A 17,721-nucleotide genomic window follows, 5' to 3' on the forward strand; every position below is an offset into this window, starting at 1 on the left:
TGTGAGTGTATATATCTCATCCCCCAACTGTTGGGAAAGAATGAGGAGGTATTGAGAGGCCGAGGCAGGCAGATCATCTGAGGTCAGGAGTTCGAGACCAGCCTGGCCAACATGGTGAAACCCTATCTCTACTCAAAATACAAAAATTAGCCGGATGCGATGGCATGCACCTGTAATCCCAGCCACTGGGGAGGCTGAGGCAGGGGAATCCCTTGAACCTGGGAGGCGGAGGTTGCAGTGAGCCAAGATCACACTGCTGCGCTCCAGCCTGGGCAACAGAGTAAGATTCTGGCTCAAAAAAAAAAAAAAAAAAAATACTGCAGAGTAACAGGAGGAGGGAAGAGAGAGGCTTCAGGAAATGAAGAAGAAAGAGAAGTGGGCTGAGCTCGAAGCCTCATTTTCCACAAGGACATTGAAGCATTGTTAAGCCAAGGAGAACTGTTAGCTCTGACAACAGCTCCTCTTCTTATGAGTCCTTTGGTGCTTTAATTATTTTTAAAATAAAGATTGAAGAACAACTTTTATAACTGCAACTGGAACAATGACAAGCAGGACTGATGGGGTATAATCATAACAGAAACTTTGTTTTCAGCTCCCACTGTTTCTTCTTTTGTTTTCTTTTTTCCGATACAGAGTCTTGCTCTGTCACCCAGGCTGGAGTGCAGTGGCGTGATCTCAGCTTACTGCAATCTCCGCTTCTCGGGTTCAAGCGATTCTCCTGCCTCAGCCTCTTGAGTAGCTGGGATTATAGGTGCCTGCCACCATGCCCGGCTAATTATTTTTATTTTTGTTTTTTCAGTAGAGGCGGGATTTCGCTATGTTGGCCAGGCTGGTCTCGAACTCCTGACCTCAAGCAATATGCCCACCTCGGCTTCCCAAAGTGTTGGGATTACAGGCGTGAGCCACCGCGCCTGGCCCCAGTTTCTTTAAACCTGCTTTGTAGTGATGGTCTTAAGTCTGCTTCTGGACGAATACTTTTCAGGATCCCTTGGAGGTGTTAGGAAGCCTTATAGCCACTGTACGCAGTACAACATGATTTCAATTGGGCACTTAAAATGTTCAGCTGGGGCTGAGCATGGTGGCTCACGCCTATAATCCCAGCACTTTGGGAGGCCGAGGTGGGCAGATCACGAGGTCGGGAGATCGAGCCCATCCTGGCTAACACGGTGAAACCCTGTCTCTACTAAAAAAAAATACAAAAAATTAGCTGGGTGTGGTGGCGGGCACTTGTAGTCCCAGCTACTCGGGAGGCTGAGGCAGGAGAATGGCATGAACCCGGGAGGCGGAGCTTGCAGTGAGCCGAGATTGCACCGCTGCACTCCAGCCTGGGTGACAGAGCGAGACTCCTTCTCAAAAAAAAAAAAATGTTCAGCTGGGTATTATCAATGTTTCTTTTTGGTTTTTGAAGCTTAAGCTATTTGCTATTTGTCCTTCCTATCTAGGGCCTGCTGCAAGTGAAAAGAAAGGGTGTAGTCTTTCTCTTCTGAAGTTTCTGATCCTTCCAGAATTAGAGCACAAGAAAGTAAGAGGTGACAGAAAATATGGTACTTGTCTCATGTCAAAGCTGGCTTTGCACTCTCCCACCTTCCAGTGTGGCCAATGTTTAAATCTTGCTTCCTCCTAAAGCACTTTTGTGGTGCTTCTCTTCTCTTCTCTTCTCTTCTCTTCTCTTCTCTTCTCTTCTCTTCTCTTCTCTTCTCTTCTCTCTTCTCTTCTCTTCGGAGATCTGCACACACACACACACACACACACACACACACACAAACACACACTGCTGCTGCTGCAGTTCCCAGTGGCCTGGGCAAGTGCACTCCCCTCTGTCAGTTGCTTTTGCCCGCTCTGGCCCCTCATAATGTAACAGTCCATTTCCAGTTTCTCTTCTGCTCAGGCCTGTTTGCCCTCTGACATTCCTATTGGTCAGGATCTAAAATGCTCTCTAAAGCATCCCCCTATACATGTGCCCCACCTCGGGTCTGTGAGAAACAGGTTCTTTGCCCACACAAGCTCTGAACAAATCCCAGCATCACAAAGCAGCTGCTAGCACATATGGTGGCTTCTACATTTTTCAGGCTGGAGTCAGAAATTAGACCACTCTGCCCCGATAACTGCAGGAGAAGACACATATCAAACTCTCCAAGGAGTCCCTTCAAAGCCCTTCTCATTAGGCTTGTAGTGAAACACAGGTATCCTCTTTCTTTTGGAGGGTGTACCCATAGTACACCAATACTTTGCACCAAATAAATCCTTTTCAGAAACATTCTCTTCATATCCAACAACTTCTTTTCCCCTTGATAGGGGTGAAAGTTTGAGAGTCTCATAAGTGATTGTCAACTGTTTCCTATGAAAATTTGCATCATTGCTGGCACCTCACTTTGATATGACATGGATACTGCATATTGAAGCCTTACTGAAATTTCCAAATAACACAATGTCATCAAACAAGGGATTTCGGGAACCAAGTGGTTATTTTCTGAGTATAGGTAGGTAATATTACCATTCTCCTGTCTTCTTTCAAGGAAGCTTAATTGTTCTCATCTCTAAAGTGGGCCCTCATCCTTTCCTTGCTCAGTGAGAGCAGTAAGAAATCTTGAGGATAAAGATGACTCTGCATGGACCACAGGCCCTTGGGAATAGTTAAGTAATCTACAGAGGGAGCCTCTTCCATAAAGAAGGTAAGTAGAGGTGAAGGGCGTGATGGGAAGAAGAAAACGCTAATTTCATGAGTGTTTTTCTGATCCCCCCACCTCGGTTTGGAGCTGTCCTCTTGTTGTATGAAGGTCTCTATTATAGCCCCCAAAGCAATACTTATGCACAACACAGCCAGCGGCCGCTGGGCTGCCTTCCCCACCTCATGTCAGAGAGATCAATAATCCTTGGCTCAGTGTTTCCCTGGTGTATTTGTATCTGTGTCTATGGGTTTAAGGTGGGAGGGGTAGATGTCATCGCCTTTGACAAAATGGCTGAATATCTTTACTTTATCATGATGAAAGGACTTCTTGGTCTTCTAGTTCAGAGCCAGAGCCTGCCTTGCAAGGAATTCAAAGGCTCTGATCTGGAGCTGCTGTCAAGCCAGCAGATGGAGTCACAGTCCTCTGTGTGCCGCTGGGCCTACCTGGGTTGGTGTGCAATGTGATGCTGGGCCCAGCTCTGCAGCCAGAGGGGACAGGGAAATTAATAAAAATGATGGCACCTCATTGCCATAACTGTTGTCCTGTCTGCACAGGAGTTCGGTAAAATATGCTCCTGGGGAGGTTGCTTTCATGTGTCTCTTTGGAATCACTGCAGAAGCAACTGTAAGGAGTGAGTGCTCGGATGCCTGAGATAACTGTAGGGCATGGGGCAGGGAAGATGCAGAGATGACAGAACCAAGTCCTGGGCAGGGAGGAACATGGCACAATTCCCTCACCCCTGCAAAACCTCGTGGGGGAACAGGGATGCAACCAGTGGCTCTTGGAGAAAGGGCAGCCCTCAGAGGAAAATTTAGACAATGATGGTGAATTACCATCTGCTTGACTTACTCTCCTCTGTCTGAATTGCAAGCACTGGAGTCCCTTTTACTAACATCTGTAGACTGCTTAGGAAATTTGCTTTGGGGCTAGTAGAATTTAAGCTTCCCCGAGATTACTTTTTCCTATTCTCTAAGCACCCCCCACACAGCTTGATAGATAGTAGCTCTTAATAAATCACAGAGGCGTGAATGGTGCTCCCACTGAGAACTCTTCTCTGCCCCTCTCCAGCCTACAAGAGGCCTTCTGTGAAAGGAGCCCTCTCCACCTCCCCTCACAGCTTCAGAATGGAGGTGGGGCAGTAGATGGATTCCTACTCTCTGTAACTATCCTCTCTGACCTCCTCTATTTAAATAGCCCAAATTCAGAAGTAGGAGTGGACCTGAGGACCCAGCAGGATAGTCTCTCTAGCCCATGGCCTAACCACTGCGGATGCCCGGGAAACCAGGGGGCAGTTGGGCCCCCCACCCCCAGCTGGTCCTTTGCTCAATCCTGAAGGCATCTGTGAAGGGAGTGGGGGTGCTTGGGTTCTTAGCTGCAAAGCAGGTGGCATGGTCTCCTCTTTGGGAATCCAGAGGTATCTGACAAGTCTCTCGGCCACAGGCCTCCCTGGGGACCAGAGCTCTTTGAAGAGAAGAAAAGGTTCTAGGAACAACAAAGCTGCTGCTCTTGATGAAAAAGTCAGGAGGGAAGAAAATGAGACTAACAAGGGCTGAAGAGAACTGTCTGTGGACTGAAGAGAATGTTAATGGCTCTGCTCCCGAGCTTCAAAGCCTGAGCTGGGAGGAGTGCACGCACATGCCTCAGCTGTCACCTCCAGAATACTTACCAAGGACTGAGGCTTGCAAACATTCCCAGCCTGATTTTCCCAGATCAAGCAGAGCATCTGCTAAGGCAGAAGAAAGAGAAGCCGTTGGGAGATCCTAGGCCTGGTTCAGCTAGCTGGGGTTTAAACTTAACTCTTCCGTATCAGTCAGCAATGGGGTTCCCAGAGGAATTTAGGTGGCAGAGAAATGACTGGTGGGGAAATGGCTCTCATGGAACAAAGCAAGCTAATGCTTGTCTGTTTTACCTGTTTGGAAAATGGTAGCTGCTGTGGACTGAACTGTGTGCCCCCAACATTCATATGTGGAAGCCCTATTGCCCAGATGATATTTGGAGGTGGGACTTTGGGGAGGCAGTCAGATTAAAGTGAAGTTATGAAGATGGGGCCCTCAGGATGGGATTAGTGCCCTTATAGACAGAGACACCAGAGGGCTTGGTTTATCTACTCTGCCTCCCCCTCTCTCCCTCTTACTGCCCCCTTCTTGGACTTCTAGCCTCCTGAACTGTAAGAAGATAAATGTCTGTTGTTTAAGTCACCCAGTCTATGGTATTGTGTTTTAACAGCCCAGGCCAACTAACGTGTAGCTGTATTGGATGCCATTGGTACCCTGCTCAGATTCCCTTTACCTTTTCAGTGTATCCATCCCCCAGCTGCTATCTGGGACTCCAATAGCTCACAGATCTCCCTGCCTCCAGAAAATTGCTCCCAGTGTGTAGGAGACCCTTTGTACCCTCCTGTACCCATCCCCTTCAGATTTCAGCCAAGAGGGTACAAGGACCAGCCCCTTCATTGCAAGAAAGGATCAGTTCCTTGGTGCTATTTATGCTCTTGAGTTCCCCCCATGGAGTCAGGCTGAGGCTAAACACAAAGTTCCAGCCATATCCTTCCCTCCTACCCTTCCCTGCTTCCTTCATTCTCTTTCTTCTGAAGTCACATCTCAATAAATCGTGTGCCTTGAATCCTGTCTCAGGCTCTGCTAATAGGGAACCTGACCTAATACAGCTGCTCTCCCAAATGATAGAGTATTGAGCAACCCAAATGACTGTAGAGAGCCCTGTGAGTATAGTGATGATTAATGCCCAATGACAGCGAGCACTGGGAACAACAGCCCCTCTCCCTATGTTCAGAAAACATAGAGGAGTAAAGGCCCACTGAGAAAGAAGTGGAGTGTGTTTTTCTAGCAATAGATGGCTCCTTCAATAGTCATCTGGCAGACAGCTGTGCTAGCAAGGGCGTAAAAAGCCTTGTTAGGAGAGAGCCACAGGCTGAGGTTTCATGGGTTTAACCAGCAAAGGAAGCACATTGACTGGAAGAACCTTTGAGCCATGACTAGGCGGTCATTCGGGTAGGTCTGTACTATGCCTGGGAGCCAGCTGCGCCCTGAGCGCCACACTCCCCTGGGCAGGGTCCGAAGCTCTCTGGAAGGAGAAGCCCAGCACCTGCCCAGGGAACCGGCTGCTCTGATGAAAGGCCCCAGGTACTCGGGTCTTGTCATCTCTCTGCTATGCTTTGCTCAGCTTCTTGGCCTCTTCGTGACGCTATTTTGTTCTTGGGACTTTCTTTTTCAATCTTTTTGCAATTGTTCCCTTTAATTTTTCTCCTCTTTCCTTTCTACCCCCTGCTTTCTTCTCTGAGTCTAGGCTTCATTATTAGGGCCTGTGAGATTGGGTCTGGCTCCATTTTTTAATTTTAATTTTAATTTTTTGAGATAGTGTCTTGCTGTGTCGCCCAGGCTGTAGTGCAGTGTTGTGATTTTGGTTCACAGAAATCTCCGCCTCCTGGGTTCAAGCGATTCTCCTGCCTCAGCCTCCTGAGCAGCTGGGATTACAGGCATGTGCCACCACGCCTGGCTAATTTTTGCATTTTTAGTAGAGATGGGGTTTCTCCACATTGGCTAGGCTGGTCTTGAACTACTGACCTAAGGTGATCCACCCATCCTCGGCCTCCCAAAGTGCTGGCATTATTGCCACAGTGCCTGGCCAAGGTCTGGCTCTATTTTGGAAGGATGAAGGTGGATCCTTATGTTCTTCCAATAAAGCATCTCCAAGACAATTCCTCATTGCTTCTGTCACCTCTTAGAGCTTAATTTCAATGCATTGTTATATTGAAGACCCCCTTCCCACTAGTGGTGAGGATGGGAAGGGAGTTGGCGAGGGGGTGAAGAACTCTCTCCGGCAAGGCCACTGGGTGGTACCTTGATCCATCTATTTTGATAGTGATCCCCAGGGAAAATGTGAGACAGAGAGCACAGTAAATGTTTATCAAGATGCTCCCAAATATTTAGGGATACACCTCAAATACCTCTGACCTCTTTAGCAAGCACTTAGTTGACTCACTATTTCTAGAATCAGAGTGGCTTCTGATTCTTATTCTCAAGAGATCTGGAATCTTATGGTTTGATTTAGAGGCGAAAAGGAAAATTTGGATAACTCTTATCTATTTCCATAACTTTTCTCCCAACATATTTTGTGGGAGGGAATAAAATAGGGGTAGTGCCAGGAATGGTGGCTCATGCCTGTAATCCCAGCACTTCGGGAAGCTAAGGCAGGTGGATCACTTGAGCTCAGGCATTCAAGACCAGCCTGGCCAACATGGTGAAACCCTGTCTCTACCAAAAATACAAAAAAATTAGCCAGGCATGGTGGTGTGCACCTGTGGTCCCAGCTACTTGGGAGGCTGAAGGATGAGAATGACTTGAACTCAGGAGGCAGAGGTTGCAGTGAGCTATGATTGCACCACTGCACTCCAGCCTGAGCGACAGAGCGAGACTCTGTCTCAAACAAACAAACAAACAAACAGGAAGGTAGTATAAGGACTGTGTCCCAGAGGGACAACTAACTAAAAGGTAGCTGTTTTCTTTCAAACATCTCCAGCAAAATGGTCGACTGGCTTTAGGAAGACTAGATCCATGACTTCAAATGATGCATCATGGCCGGGGCGCTGTGGCTCACACCTGTAATCCCAGTACTTTGGAAGACTGAGGTGGGAGGATCGCTTGAAACCAGGAGTTCAAAAGCAGTCTGGGCAACATAGTGAGATCTCATTTCTACAAAAATAAATAACAATTTCAAAACACCAGCTTATTAAAAAACAGACTGGGCACAGTGGCTCACATTTGTAATCCCAGAACTTTGGGAGGCCAAGGCAGGCAGATCATGAGGTGAGGAGTTTGAGACCAGCCTAGCCAACATGGTGAAACCCCATCTCTACTAAAAATACAAAAATGCCGGGAGTGGTGGCTCACACCTGTAATCCCAACACTTTGGGAGGCCGAGGCGGGCAGATCACGAGGTCAGGAGATTGAGACCATCCTGGCTAACATGGTGAAACCCTGTCTCTACTAAAAATACAAAAATTAGCTGGGTGTGGTGGCCAGCGCCTGTAGTCCCAGCTACTCAGGAGGCTGAGGCAGGAGAATGGCATGAACCCGGGAGGCGGAGCGTGCAGTGAGCCGAGATCGGGCCACTGCACTCCAGCCTGGGTGACAGAGCAAGACTCCATCTCAAAAAATCAAAAAACAAAAAACAAAAATTAGGCAGGTGTGGTGGTGTACACCTGTAATCCTAGCTGTTTAGGAGGCTGAGGCAGGAGAATTACTTGATCCTGGGAGGCAGAGGTTGCAGTGAGCTGAGATTGTGCCACTGCACTCCAGCCTGGGTGAGAGAGCAAGACTCTGTCTCAGAAAAGAAAATAAACAAAGAAGCAAACATACACACACACACACACACACACACACACACACACACACACACACAAAACAAGTGGTGCATGGGGTACAGACTATCTCTGTTCCTTGGCTTTGCTTGTTGCTGCCTTGCTTCAGGGTCAGACAGACTCTCCACGTATGGCAGTCAGGTGGCCACCAGCAGCTCCAAACCAGTGCTACCCTCAGAATTCACCATTCCACAGAGACAGTATATATTTCTCCCATAGCTCCTGGAGAAGGCCGGAGAGCACTGTGATTGGTCTGGTTTGAGTTCTATGTCCTTCTCTGAATCAGTTGCTGTGCCTAGAGGTGTGGAGTAATCTGATGGGCTAGGCCTGGGTCATGTCCTTACCCCTGAAGTCGAGGGGAGGATCTTGCCACTCCCAGGACCATGTGGTTTTGGAATAACTAAAGAGACTGATCCCCTAAGGAAGCAACACTTGGGGAGGAACTTGTGTTCATTACAGCATGCATTGTCTTTTTGCCTTTTTGACTGTAGAGTACATCTAGCTCATTCAAATGAAATTGCTTAAGAAACACAAATGATGGGCTGAGCGCGGTGGCTCACGCCTGTAATCCCAGCACTTTGGGAGGCAGAGGTGGGTGGATGACTTGAGGTCAGGAGTTCAAGACCAGCCTGGCCAACATGGTGAAATCCCATCTCTACTAAAAATACAAAAATTAGCCAGGCATGGTGGCGGGCGCCTGTAATCCCAGCTACTCGGGAGGCTGAGGCAGGAGACTCACTTGAACACAGGAGGTGGAGGTTTCAGTGAACTGAGATAATGCCGTTGTGACAGCCTGGGCGACAAAAGCAAGACTCCATTGCAAAAAAAAAAAAAAAAAGAGGAACACAAATGATGGGTTCAGCAGTCAATTATAAGAGGTACTTTCTAGACTCAGGTGTGACACACTATATGAAACTTGTTTTGTTGCCTTCATTCTAAACAGCTGGTAAAGTATTTGGCTTTATAATAGTTCACAATGGAGGACAGGGCAGGGACCCATTAGAAATGACAGGTGACACTGGTCTTGGGGACAGAGTCTTCAGAAACAGGCAGTCTTCCTCTTGAGAGTGAATTTTATTTTATTTTTTGAGAAAAAGTCTCACTCTGCCACCCAAGCTGAAGTGCAGTGGCACCATCTTGGCTCACTGCAGTCTCTGACTCCCAGGCTCCAGCAATCCTCTCACTTCAGCCTCCTGAGTAGCTGGGATTACAGGTGCGTGCCACCAGGACCAGTTAATTTTTGTATTTTTCGTAGAGATGGGGTCTTGCCATGTTTCCCAGGCTGGTCTTAAACTCCTGTGCTCAAGCAATCCTCCTGCCTCAGCCTCCCAAAGTGCTGGGATTACAAGTGTGAGCCACCCACCCTGCCAGGCTGAGAGTGGATTTTAGATGTTGTGAGAGTGGATTTTAGATGTTGTAACATTGTAACAAATTTTCAGTTACAGGTAATTGTCATAGATAAAGATTCCACAATGGGGCTCTTTAAGCAACATTTTCTTGAGTATGAGTGGGCTTTGGGATATGAGTACTGATTTACTAACTTCCCGCTGTCCTCCCTCCCATCTCTCCATGCACGGCCTTTGTGGCTGTTAGGCAGGCAGGCATTAGTGTGTACTCCATGGAAGCATGTGGGTTCTCAGGCCGGGAGCTGGTATTCAGCGACCTGGCCGGAGCACAGTGTGGAAATGAAAAGATAAAAATCTGAGACATGTGATGGGGGCTGCAGTTTGGAATAAATGGGTTCAGGCCCTCTGCCCAGTCAGCCGAATGCTCTGGCAGCTGCTGCATTTAATGGACGACTCCATTAACATCTCCCTTAAGGGAGGGCTGTTGGGGGTGGAGGAAAGAGTGTGTCGGGGTGTGTGTGTGTGTGTGTGTGTGTATGTGTGTGTGTGTAGAAACTAAAAAGGCTTGGAGTTTTCCTCCATGATCTCTTGGAGTCTATTCACAGTTATAAATCTGTTGTGTTGGCATTTTTGGTTTCCTGGGGGAGCTTTGTGGTTCCGTTTGTCTGTGTACCATAGCAGACTTTGGCAGCTGAGGTGGAGCTGGGAAGGACAGCAATTTGGATAGGGTAGAAGGGGGGCTCAGACCACCTGCCTTCTCAGCCCCACAGGCTAGGGAAGATGATAAGGAATACATCTTTTCCCCTTTGTTTTTTGTTTGTCTCTGTCACCTAGGATGAAGCACAGTGGCACAATCAAGGCTCACTGCAGCCTCAAACTCCTGAACTCAAGTGATTCTCCCATCTCAGCCTCCTGAGTAGCTGGAACCACAGGTGCACACTACCATACATGGCTAATTTTTAAATTTTTGTAAAGGTGGGGTCTTCCTGTGTTGCCCAGGCTCAAGCAGTCCTCCCACCTTGGTCTCCTAGGGATTACAGGAGTCAGCCCTTTCCTCTTTGTAATGAAGAAATTGTCAGTTCTGGAATTCACAAGATAAAAACATGAGGGACTCTGGGGTGCCCTCAGAGCGATTCTGTGATGATGTTGGCACATAAGGAGAGGGAAGGGAAGGAAGAGGCGGGCCCCAGGATCCAGAAGCGGGGTCGTGAGTGACAAGATACTGGCCATTGCAGGAGGAGAGGAGGGCCAGGTCTAAAGGGGGAACACAGGAAGCACAGACTCATCTGCCTGGCGTGCTTAGATTCAGGCCCTCTCTGGATGGAGAGGAGGAGGAGGTGCCTCTTCCCATGGCTAATGAATGAGACTCAAAACCTGCCAGATAATCATGGTGTCTGAGTCTTCCTGAGTCCCTCAAACACAGAGAACACAAAGGGTAGTAACAGGAAACCAGGTTTCCACTGAGGGATTTTCAGTCCTAGATCTTCCCACTCCAGCCTTTTAGCTGCTGTCAGACCATATTAGGGCAGAATCTTGAACCCAACCATATCACAGCTGCTGGGGATTTCCCCCAGAGGAGAGAGAGCAGTGTGACACGAGCAGGCAGAGCAGCTCTGATCCAAGACTTTGCTCCTGGCATCCCTGAATACCCTGACTAGCTCACCTCTTCTTAAAAGTCACTTTCAGAGGACAAAGCTAGGTATTTGGGGGTGGTGCCTACCCATGAACACACAGAACTGTATGTGACTTGCCCAGAGACAAGTTCTTAGATAAAGGCTGTGATTTGCAGCCATAGTGGCCTGACCCTGAGTCCTGGGTTGGCAGGGAGGCCAGGGTGGAGGGTACAGTGGACATGACCCTGGCTTAGAGGTGAAAAGTGCGGGGTTCAGGTCCTGATTCTACCCTGTGTAGCTGTGTGACCTTGAGATAATGCTAAGTTCTATAAGTTTTAGTTATTCATCTCAAAAATGGAAATAATAATACTTTCCTCAGAGTGTTATCAAAATCATATAAAATCACTTTGCAAAATGCTGTATTGATGGAAGGAATGATTTCCTTTATTCATTCTGTCTTCCAGATCCAAAGGCCACTCTTAGGAATGTGTGACAGCTATTGGGTTCAAGGGAAGCATCTGGAAAGGTGTGTGTGCAGTGAAGGCAAGAAGAGAGGAAGGGGGAGTAAAAGATAGGGGAAGTGGTGTTCCTTGTAGTCATGAGGACATGACATGAGCTTCTCATTCACACAGTAAGAGTTAATAAACACCTGGTGGAGGCCACTGGCTGGAAACATCCAAGGGCCTGATGCTGCTCCGATACAGGGGGGGCAAACAGGGGCAGCCAGAAAATGGCGTTGCGAGCATGGGGAGAGAGTGAGGGGCAGACTCGTGATGAGGTGCTGGCTGTGACTCTTCAGGCCTCGATCTCAGATTCTGGCTCCTCTTTTTATGCATCTTGTCCGCCTTCATTCCCACTGCCAACCATTTGGCCCTGCGTCCCACTTCTAAATCTCCAGAGAGAGTATTTGATGCCCTCCCCTCACCAGGTTGCCCTGGTTCAGAGCTTGAACTCTCATTATAGGGCACATGGTTGCATAGGATAAAAACAGTAGCTCAAATTTTTGAGGGACTCCTATGCGCCAGGTACAGTGCTAGGTGCATATCTCGCTAATATAATCCTCTAAACAACCCTACTGCAGTAGCTTCTAATATTTTCCCCATCGTGTAGACAAGCAAACTGAGAGGCTAGATAACCATCAAGTGGTAGAGCTAGGATTTGAATCCAGACCCACTGACTTCAGAGCCAGAGCTCGTAAGCAGCTTCTGTACTGCTTCTGAGGTAGGACTGTGAGTGAAGCTGGACCTCTAAGGAAGTGAGTGCTCTCTTAGGAGCTGTGAGTGGGGATGGCATGAAAAGGGCTCCATTGCCATTTCAGGTTGATAAACACTGAGGGAAGGGGTACATGGCTCCCTGACATGTTCCAGTAGAGAAACTTTCTCCCTTTGTCAACTCTGGAGTTTCTTTCCCAACATTATCTAAGCAGAGAACTCATTTTTATTTTTTGCAACATGCCTACTAATCTACAATGGACTACAGGACTGCTGGTTTGGGAAAAGCTCTCCTAGACTTACCCTCCACCGCACACCACTCAGCACCAGGGGTAATGGCAGCTAGGATTTCTGCAGGGCACCAAGTGTTTGGTGGCCAGTCAGCTCAGATGGCAACCACAGGCTGGCAATAAGCCAGGGTCAGGCAGCAGCTGCCATCCCCGGGCTGATGAGGAAGCCATCCAATAGAGTTGGGTGGTTTATTTCTTGCTTTCATTTCCCTCTGTCACTGCTCTTGTCTAGACCCTTTACAGGTCAAGTCTGCACTGTCACAATAGTTTCCTGACAAGTGTCTGATTCTTCCCTGCCAGCTGATTCTTCCCTCCAGTCCACCCTACATACCTGGCCAGATCTGTCTTCCTAATATGAGGCTTGGAGCTTGCCACTTGCCTGTCCCAAATGTATTAATTCAGCTTTCAGGACTGTCTTGGTTCCTTGTTCCCTCTGCATACCCTATGCTGTGGTTGGAGCTGAATAATTTCAGGCCCCTCTGTGCTCTACACATTCTGTTTCCTCTGGCCAGTGCTTGAAGATCTCCTTCCTGCCTCAGGAAGGGAGGGAATTTCTTTCCCAACATTATCTAAGCAGAGAAATCCTTTTTATTTTTTGCAACATTCCTACTAATCTACAATGGACTACAGGACTGCTGGTTTGGGAAATGCTCTCCTGTCATAGTCTTGTGTTCTCACTCAGTCACTTACCCATTCAATAAGCATTTATGTTGTGCCTATGTGCCAGGTCCTGGGCTAGAATAATACACACTCCTTAACCTCGAGGAGCTAATAAAAACAGATACATCTACAATGGAGTGATGTGTATTATGATAGAGTGATACTCAGGGTTTCACAGGCAGGTACACTATCTCTGCCTGCGGCCAAGAGCCACGTCAGAGTAGGCTTCCTGGAGAAGGGGATGTTGAAGCTTAAAGGATGAAATGGTGTAAGGCATTTGAAGGCATATGGTATGCCAGGAACTGGCCAAGGATGTGTTGGGTACCTGGATCTTTGCAGTAGGCTAAGCAGGCAGGTTCTCCCCAGCCTCCCTGTCCTCAGGGAGAATCTCAGGCTAATTCTGCTGACCTGCAGAAGCCAGGTGAGGGGACAACACTTGTTCTCATCAGGAGGTGGGGTCTAGGGGCTGAAAGGTGGAAAGGAGGACAATGCCTGACACGCTCCCTGCATTCTGTTGTTCAGGGATCAATTCCTCCTCCTCCCCAGCTCCCAAGTCTCCTCTAAGAGATACAGACATTCAAGCAGTTTGGTTGCCAGGGGCAACCCCAGAAGGCAACTTCATTCCAAAGGCAGACACTGAAGCCCCTACCCGGGGGCCTCATAGCCTGGCTCTGATAGACAAGGAGTAGGTGGCTCAATTCGGCCAGTCCCCTTTGGGAAGTGACAGGATAGAGTCTGAGTGGCGCGTGTGGAAGATAGTCCTTCTAGCTACTCAGCAGGGCCCCGAGAAAAGAAAGGTGACCCACAAAACAGTAGATGGCATTTTAATCCACACAAATACTTAATATGAGTAACACAACCTTGTTTTTCTGAGATGCAGCCTAATTTATTTCAGGCCTCAGGCTTAGTAACTAACCGCTGACAACCTGCAGGTCTGGTGCATGTGCGTGTAGGTCTGCAGTGTTAATGAGATTGTAGAGGTAGTGAATTTCTCTTGTTCACAATTTTCCTGCTCTGTTGAGGCTGTGCATCAGTAAGTTGCTCCTTTTCCTGAGCTGGGACTTGTGATCTGGGAATATGGAGACTACCTAGAAGGCAGAGGTTGCAGGCTTCTCTTGAGAGAGCATTCCTGGTGCAAATGACATGCAATTGGGTTTACCAATGCTGCCTGCTTCTTTCTCTTGTTCCTGTTATTCTGCCTGCTTACATTGCCCTCTGCTCTCCCCACAATGAGAGAAGCTTGCGCTATGTGGAGTCAGAACACCTGGGTTTGTTTCTGCTCTGTGACTTGGACGATGTATTTAATCATCTTGAGCCTCAATGTTTTTTACCTGTGAAATGGAAACAGGTTATTGCCCAATCACAGGGTTATTGCAAATATCAAATGAGATAAATGATGAGAAAGTGTTTTATAAACCAAGCAATGAGGAGGAGGAGGGGGAGGAAGTTGCTGAGTGTGCTAATTGTTACTGTGCTAATTGCTGTTCTCTTTGTTTATATTATCTTTTTCTTTCTTTTTTTTTTTGAGACAGAATCTCACTCTGTCTCCTAGGCTGGAGTGCAGTGACACGATCTCGGCTCACTGCAGCCTCCACCTCCTAGGTTCCAGTGATTCTCCTGCCTCAACCTCCTAAGTAGCTTGGACTATAGGCGCGTGCTACCACACCTGGCTAATTTTTGTATTTTTAGTAGAGACAGGGTTTCACCATGTTGGCCAGGCTGGTCTCGAACTCCTGACCTCGTGATCCGCCTGCGTCAGCCTCCCAAAGTGGTAGGATTAGAGGCATGAACCACCATGCCTGGCCTATAGAGCCTTTAAGAGCAGAATCTTCCTGCTTTCTAATTTCTTCCAATTTATGTCAAATCACTGCCCTCTGGCCCAGCATGTCCCAAACACATGAGCCTCCTTTCTCATCTCAGGGCCTGACATGTCAGGTCTAGTTTAGGGCCTTTGTACTAGTTGTTCCCACAGCCTGGAAGCTGCTGCTCTGAGATCTTTGCCTGGCTGGCACCTTCTTATTCAAATTTTATCCTAAATCACAAATCTTTCCTGATCTTCCAATTTAAAATAGCTTCCTTGGGGGCAAAAACGTAGACTGTACACATGTACTTGCTTTTGTATGAATACATTTCTCTGGAAGGAGGCACCAAAAATTAACATTTTGTTGCTTATGGGGAAGGAAAGTGGATAGCTAGGAAACGGCAGGAAAATAGACTTATCTGCATATCTTTTTCTATTTTTTTAAAAATGTAGATTCATTAAATATATTATCTATTAAAAAATTAATTAAAAAATAAAAGAGAAAATAAAGTAGGCCCCTGCTGAACATCCAACCTTCCTTCCCCTTTCTTCCTTCCTTCCTTCTTTTTTTCTCTCTCTTTCTTTTTTAGAGACAGGGTCTCACTCTTTTCCCCAGGCTGGAGTGCAGTGGTGCGATCATAGTTCACTGTACCTTCATGATCCTCTGGCCTCAGCCTTCCAAGTAGCTAGGACCACAGGTGTGTGCCCACCAAGTTTGCCCGGGTATTTTTTAAAATATTTATTTTGCAGGAATGGGGATCTTGCTGTGTTACCCAGGATGGTCTCAACCTCCTGGCCTCAAGTAATCCTCCCCAAATGCTGTGATTACAGGAATGAACCACTGTGTTAGCCTCTTTATTTACTTTATAAATTTTGTTTACAAAACAGGTAGTAGGCAGATTCGGCCCATGGCTATAGCTTGCTGATCTGATCCCTGCTCTATCATATCTTATTTGATATATATCCTGGCACTGATTATTAGTTTCCTCATTTCTTATCTGCCTCTCCCCACCCCCACATACTAGAATGAAACCCCATGAGAGTAGGGTGCCTCTCTGTCTTGTTACCACCATGTGCCTACACCTGGAACCATTTCTGGCTCATAAAGACTCAATAAATACTTGTCGAATGAGTATTTGAATGTATTATGTTTGTCTGGGCTGAAGAGAAGAGCAGCTCTATTTGAAGGGAGATAAGATGAGATAAACTTCTGATGGCAGCCCCTCTAGGAAGAATAATTTCTAGTTTGATCATCCTTAAGACAGTCCAACCTGTAGGTCTTGCCTCAAGGAGGAGCTGCTTATATGCTTACTTCCTGACAGCAGATATGAAACTGAGTAGTACCTGTCCTCCTAGGACATGTTCCAGAAGAGAGGAGAACCGATGGATTAATCACTTTTCAGTTTGAGAAGAAAAAGCACCTTACACACACACACACACACACACACACACACACACACACACACGAGACCTCAGAGCCCAGGGAAGCTGCTCAGTTGGCAAGTTGGGCTTCGCAGACTAACAGTTGCCCCACCTGAGGGTATGGAGGAACTGGAATTCTGACTACCAGAATGACATGGGGAACAGCCAGGACCTGGAGAAGGGGAGAAGGTGAGGGGAAGTGGGAGAAGGTGAGGGGAAGTGGGAGAAGGGAGTTTGGCACATTCCAATTTAGGCAGCACATTGCCCTGAACAAACAGCCTGAATCACCACGTGCTTATTAATTTAAAAACTGTTTCTGAATCAACACATTCTTTGCCTGTCCAGGGCTGGGCTTTTTGCAGCCATGTAGCACACTGGCCAAGAAAGTGTGGGGTCCTGAAGGAGAAATGGCTCTAGAGGAATCACCCGAGCCACTGGGCACTGCCTCCCAAGGCTTGGAAGACGGCGCAGAGGGTTCCCAGGCTGTGCTACTTTTGTTCCCTTGGAAGAAAGTCAGTAGGCAGATGCCTCTTCTACCTCCCCCAACACTCTCTTCAACACCAGACTCCCTCTCTAGCTCACTCAGAGGAAGCTGGGAAGGTTCCAGTGGCGCACTCCTGAGAAGCAGTGGAAAGGGCCAAGGTTACGAAGTTACCCAGGTATGGGGGCGAACACTGGCTCCCTCACTTGCTAGTTGTGTACTCTCTCTCTCTCTCTAGCTCTCTCTAGCTCTCTCTCTCCCTCTCTCTGTCTCTGTCTCTCTCTCTCTGTATCTCTCTCTCTTTTGAGAGATGAGGTCTTGCTATATTACCCAGGATGAAGACTGCACTCCAACTCCTGACCTGGACTCAAGTGATCCTCCTGCCTCAGTCTCCCAAATAGCTGGGACTCCAGGCACACGCCACACCGCGCACTTGGCTGTAATCTTGATCAAATCATGTAAAATCCCTGAACCACAAGTTGTGGTTTGTTTTTTTTTTTTTTTTTTTTTTTTTCTACAGTAACACCCAGTGGAGTTATGTAAATTAAAATAAAGTAATGTGCCTAAAGCACAGGGGCTAGAGAAGCAGCCTGATAAAAAGAAGGTCTTGGGGAGGGAGGAGGGCAGGGCATTGCCCCTCCAGTGGCCAGCAAGGAAAATGATGGGGCCCATCTTTGGGTACTTGCAGCCGAGCCCACAGAGTCTCCTGTTTTATCCCCGCACAGTAGGGAATGTCCTTTGACTTTCCTGACCCACGACCTAGCTTGGCAACGCCGGTCCTCCGGTATTCAGACCCGTCACTTGGCTCTCACTGACTGGTTCTCCCGGAGTTTTGAGAGAGCTGAGAGGTC

At 47.7% G+C, this 17,721-nt stretch overlaps 1 pseudogene; it reads left to right on the top strand.

The window, feature by feature from the left end:
• Positions 1-17,721, top strand: part of LOC104681855 — a 45,229-nt pseudogene that overhangs the window by 17,041 nt on the left and 10,467 nt on the right.

The sequence above is a fragment of the Rhinopithecus roxellana genome, chromosome 3, assembly GCF_007565055.1.
Source record: "Rhinopithecus roxellana isolate Shanxi Qingling chromosome 3, ASM756505v1, whole genome shotgun sequence".
In the NCBI taxonomy this organism is placed as follows: Eukaryota; Metazoa; Chordata; class Mammalia; order Primates; family Cercopithecidae; genus Rhinopithecus; species Rhinopithecus roxellana.